The following is a 6,000-nucleotide window of genomic DNA, read 5'->3' as shown; positions in this document are numbered from 1 at the left end:
AAACACAAAGTCTACTCTAAGGTGTGGGTCTCATATTAAGCCTGTTCAGCAGCAGCAGGAAGGAAAATGCAGTCATCTATGGTATCAGCAGATTCCCATTCTAATCCCTGATAAGTTGACTATATTCTACATAAATTTTGGTGTGCATTCTATCTTCTCTGGGCCTCAGATATATAAAACAAGGAATTAGGACTAGGAAATACCAGGCATCCCTTCCAATGACACTTAGAGTTGGGAATGACCCTAGATAGTTATTAACTAAAGGAGTGATACCTCTGACCATTAGGCAGTTCCTTGGTCCTTTGTGAAATCTCATTTTATAATACACTAAAATGTAAAAATGTTTCAAGATAGAACAAGATATAAAACTAAAAAGAAAATTTTAAGCATTTATTCCATGTAGGGCAATACATTAAATAGAAAACTTATGACTAAAGCAAAATCCGTAAGGGTAAGGAATGAATCTGTCATATTTGTTGCTCTACTGTCGGTGCCTGTCTTGGAATGACATTTAAGAAACAATCAAATGCTATTGGTTAGATGTATGAATGAATGAATGAATGGACAAATAAATTCATCACACTGAAATAATGTTAGTTAAAATAAAAAGGTAAACTATACTAGCTTCCTTTGATCCCATGTCACCTTGACTTGCAAGGAAGGACACAGGCCAATGTAGGAATAAGGCAAGGTGGGCATAAATAATGCAATCTTTGCGTCAGAACCTAGACAACCCAAGGCACTGTGCCCCATGAGTGACCACTGCATTTCAACATTGGACCTGTGGTCCCAGAATAGGAACATTTAACCCCAGTTTTGGCCATGAGCTTTTGCATTAACCAAAATGTATCCTCTTTTTCTAATAATAGTTTCAAATGCCTTGTTTCAGAGCCTGTGTCTTCTCTCTCCCCCTTGTTATGAGTATCACTTAGATTCAGGTTTCTGCCTTGGTCACCGTTTTATGCTCTGAGTTCAGTAAGTTACCAGCTTCCACCATGCCCCAGTTGTACTGGGGACCCATGCAGCTTTTTCAGGTTCCTATTTTGTATATGAGAATCTTCACCTAAATTTTAATTGAAAGCGAGGCCTTTTTATCCATGGTCATCAGTTTTTTCCATCTAATATTTATGTTATTTACCTAGAATTCTGAATGTTGCACACCTGGCTTTCCTATCCTGTGGCTTTTTTGGAGGTCCTTACTACATAGTCTTCATGCTGCCTTGCTCTACTGATGGCATCTCCACTTATGGATGGGCCTGACATAAAAGCCAGACTTAAACTTCCCTATCCTGGTATAAATAAATCATTATATCTGTCAAGTTGTTCTGTACTATAATAATAATGTTCTTGGTATCATCTACAGAAGCAATTAACAATGATTTTCATTTTTGGATCTATGAGAACATGGTCTGATGAGAATAACAAGCATTTAGACCTTAAACTTTGAAATTATCTACCAGTGAGGAAATATCATTAGAACTTCCAATTTTACCACAAAAGCTTGCATAATACTATTTTTGAAAAAAAATGAGAGGAAAATTTACCTATAAGCTTATTATTTATAAAGGTGTGATAAATAAACTGAAAGCTTTTTCCTTCACTTTTTCCAATCCTATGGTTGGAGAGAGTGATTGTTAGCATTTATTGAAAACTTACCATGTGCCAGGTACTGCTATAGACCCTGAGGAAGCAGAATTGAATAGCGAAAAACTTAATCTTCTTTCATGAAGCTTATATTTTGATTGGTGGAACCTACAAGCAAAATAAAATTAAGTAAAATTTAGAATGATATGTGGGGAGGAGAAAAATAGAATTAAGAAGTGTTAAGAATAGGCTAAATATACTGGAATTTTAGATTAGCTGTCCTGGAAAACTGCTCAGAGGAATGGATAAGTCAAACCATTCAGATCTCTGGAAAAGAACATTCCGGGCAGATGGAATAGCAAGAGCAAACACTCTGAACTGAGAGTGTGGCTGGAATGTTTCAGGGCAGCAAGAACATGTGTGAATGAATTGGATGGAGAGGTTAAAAAAGGAAGCGCTAGTATTATCTTATGCGGAAGAAGGCCAAGGATATATATCCAAAGACGTACTTTGATTTTTACTTTGAGACAGATAAAAATAATACTGGAGGATTCTGAGAAAAAAGAGAAATGATCTCAGTTTAGTTTTAAATGGTGATGCTGATTGTGTTGAAAAAAGACTGAAGGGGACAAAGGGTGGGTGGATCAGGGAGACAACACAGATCTGCAATAATCCAAGCCAGGAACGGAGTTGGACTAATGCAGTGTCAGAAATTGTAGTGATTGGATTTTGCATATAATTTGAAGGTGAACCCAACAGGATTTGCTGGTGGTTTAGATGGAGCTGAGTGTAGGGGTACCGAACAAGAAAGGATTCAAGGCTGCCCCCCAATGTTTAAGCCTAAGGAACTAGAAAAACAGAGTTGTCATAAAGTGAGATGGGAAGACTGTTAGATCAAGTTTGGCATGGCTTAAGAATCAGAAGTTCAATTTTACACGTGTTAACTCTGAGATGATTATATATCCTTCAGGTGGAAATGTTAAGTAAGCAGTTGGATATGAGTTTGAAGTCAGGGAAGAGATCCAGAAATGAAATATAAGTCTGGAGTCATCAGCATATCAATGGCATTTAAAGAGAGAGGGTGGATGCAGTCACTAAGAAAGTGGTTGTAGATGAAGTGAGGATGTGACTTGAGTAGTAAACCTGCAAAGGAAAACAAGAGTAAGGAACCAGAGATGTAAGAGGAAAACTATATGAATATGGTGGCTTGTAAGCTAAGAATAAAAAGTGAGTCAAGAAATTTATACTATGATTATATAGGTTCATATACACAAATTCATACGCAAATATATATGGATGTCTATGTATGCATGTACGTATGTTTATGTAGAGGTGTTTTTATTTTATAAAATAAGATTATAGTATACCAGATCATCTAAAATCTGCTTCTAAAAATTTATTATGGAAAAAGGTTTTATATCATCTTTACTCTTAAGATTAAAGATGTTCTATTTTCAAATTGTTTACTTTCCAGCATTATTAAAACAAAGTATCAGGATGAACTTCTGTTTGTTTGTTTGTTTTTAAAACATAGTACAGTAAAATGTTGGCCATGCATGTTTAAAATATCACTGGGTGTCTTCTATTTAGTTAGCAAAAATCCTCTTTGTAAAATTAAGAATCCAGGGAAAAACCAAACCAAGTAATAAAGGAGTAAAACAAAATAGGAAAATATCAAATTATTCTTATTTTTGATTATTGCTATTTGTACATATCAATGGATGCTGATTCTCTTTTATTAGAATGAGGAAATAGCTGTGAATAGAAAGGAAATCTTATGAAAAAAGTCTGAAACAGCTGACATTTCCTGCTTCTTTTACTAGAGATGAAGTACTGCATTTCTAAGATTCTAACATCTGTTTGTGTCACACAGACAAACTCAACGAAAAATCACCTAAGTGGAGCTCCAACATTTTCATTAGATAGGAGAGATGGCAAATAAATAAATTAACAGTGGTTGCAATGTGTTACTATTAGCACATTTAAGACAGCAACAATATGGTGCATTATTTCACTCCATCTGGAAAACACTGAATGAGTTGAAGGCAGTCTAGTAGCAGATACAAATCGATTGTCCCTGACAGACTTTTGTCAATGCCCCCAGATTTCTCCTGAATGAAGGAACTTTTAAAACAGTAAATTAACTATGTCACAGGACATTTCACCTATTAAAACATAAATTAAAATCAAATAAGCAATTACTGAACATTGACTACATACCAGAAACTGCGGTGGGCAGTTTACACTTTCTATAATGTTTCCTATCACTCACTGGTGTTCAGAGTGAAATTTATAGGAATAGTCAATTAAAAGTAATTGTGCCAAAGAGAATAGCAAAAATGTTACAGTGCATAGTTTAAGGACTTTATTAATTGGAAGTAAGTACACTGGCAAACAATTTTTCAATCAATAATTCTTATGATCTAAGTGTTATAAAAAATTAGTTAGGTCTTTTTAAAATTTCTGAGCATTTTCAATAGACATAAACACAACCTTAAAATTGCCTATAATGAAAAACTTTCACTGAAAATAATAGTAGAGGTGAACAAAGTTAATTATTTTTTGTTTTCCTCAAGTACCCCATGAAAGGCCATTCTTCTTTTTCATCTATATTGTTGATTTTGAAAAATCAGCTGGGTTGGAGTCAACTTCATGTGCAACCATGCTTCCTGAATAGATCTGTAGTAAATAAGTAAGAAAGGATTTCACGTTGCAAAATGATTTCTAAACTGGTATTCACGCAGACCAAGCATGCAATCTCGGCTCTGCTACTAATTGATCATTTAATCTTGTCTTTTAGGTTCCTGTTCTCTCTGTTGCTTCTTTGCAAGACGAAGAAGGAAACCATAATTATGCACTCACAGAAGAACAAGACAATGAGATGCTGAGGTGTAACTTGTAGATCAGAAACTCGTTCAATTGGAGTATCCCTTTGTGGGTGAGTATAGAACATTATCTTTGATAGCATTGTAATTAAGAGAGGAAATTATCAGGATATGTGAGACTTGTTTGTACTTTTAGGACTCAATGATTACCCTTTGTAGGCTTTTTTTTTTCTTTGTTTTCTTTTCCTATAGAGATGATTTCTCTTTTAATTTGTTCCATTTCATCTGAGTATTTTTGTTTGTTTTCTGATTATACATTGTCAATATTTAGGGTAAAACTCTCTTCATTCGCTTTCCTTGCCTTTGTATATTTTTTTCTTTGTGCTTACTCTGAATTGATTTTCCCTAGTGTCAACTGTGTTCTTTAACAACAATCACATTTTAATTTCTTATGTTATTTTTTGAAATTGGCGGACTTTTTAAAAATAAGTTTTATGTTTGTGTCCCCTACACCACAATAAATGTTTGCCGAATGACTGACTTTCAGCCCTGTCTCATCTTGTTGATTCATGTTTCTTTTCTATAGATGCCAGTCTTTTTTGTATCTTGCCAAGAACATGTAATTGATGTTCCAAAATGATGTTATAAATTTCCTTTCTTTCAGAAAATAATTTTCAAAATTAAACTCTTGTTCTCCTTCTTTATGACAGTTTTTGCCTTTTTGAAGGTCTCATTTTTATTTGTTTGCTTGTTTTCTTTGTTGAATATTCAGTTACCCTAGGATGTGGTATGATGAGTCTTGGCTTAGACTTGGGTGGAGCTGAAATTTTCGTCCCCTTCACAGTGTGCTTCTTCTGCTCTAGGGTACTATAAACGTCCCTGCTTGAATCCAGATCAGGAAGCCAGGCTGATGCACAAGCATTCTAATTCACTTTGTGATATCCAGTAGAGATTTATTGAAAGTTGGCCTGGTGGACTGAGGCTCACTTGCCTGCAGGTTCTCTGACTTGGGAGATCCCCTGTTCTCTTCTCAGGCTGTGGGGAATCAATTTTATGGCTGGACCTGTCCTTGTGAATCTTATTATGATTACAAGATGCCCTTAGCAATATCATTTGAAAGAGAGAAAGTTTTATTACTTATAAGATCTGGAAATTACATGTCACAGGTACAGCCATACAACAAGGTCACAGGGGGAGAGAGAGAGAGAGAGAGAGAGGGAGAGAGAGAGAGAGAGAGAGAGAGAGAGAGAGAGAGAGGACAAGAGAGAGAGAGAGAGAGAGGACAAGAGAGAGGACAAGAGAGAGATGGGTGGGCCTGGGGTTCTACTTTCATTGGAGTTAAGGAAGGGAGTCTAGGATTTCACAGGCTCATTCTTCATTGGTAAAATTAAAACATAACAGTGGGAATTTAAAGTTGGGAAGAGAAAACACGAGTGGCCCAAATGGTCACTTAATCACAATCAATCAAAATCTCTGAAAACAAAGCAGTGAGGAGTGCTGGCTTTCTTTATCTACTTGTGTGGCTGGCAGTGCAGCCTCCCTGAAGTGGGTGTCTCATCAATCAAAGCTTAAGTGAGGCACTTCATTACAA

The sequence above is a fragment of the Phyllostomus discolor genome, chromosome 2, assembly GCF_004126475.2.
Source record: "Phyllostomus discolor isolate MPI-MPIP mPhyDis1 chromosome 2, mPhyDis1.pri.v3, whole genome shotgun sequence".
In the NCBI taxonomy this organism is placed as follows: domain Eukaryota; kingdom Metazoa; phylum Chordata; class Mammalia; order Chiroptera; family Phyllostomidae; genus Phyllostomus; species Phyllostomus discolor.
The sequence above is the reverse complement of the archived record's forward strand: the minus strand, read 5'-3'. Positions refer to the sequence as shown.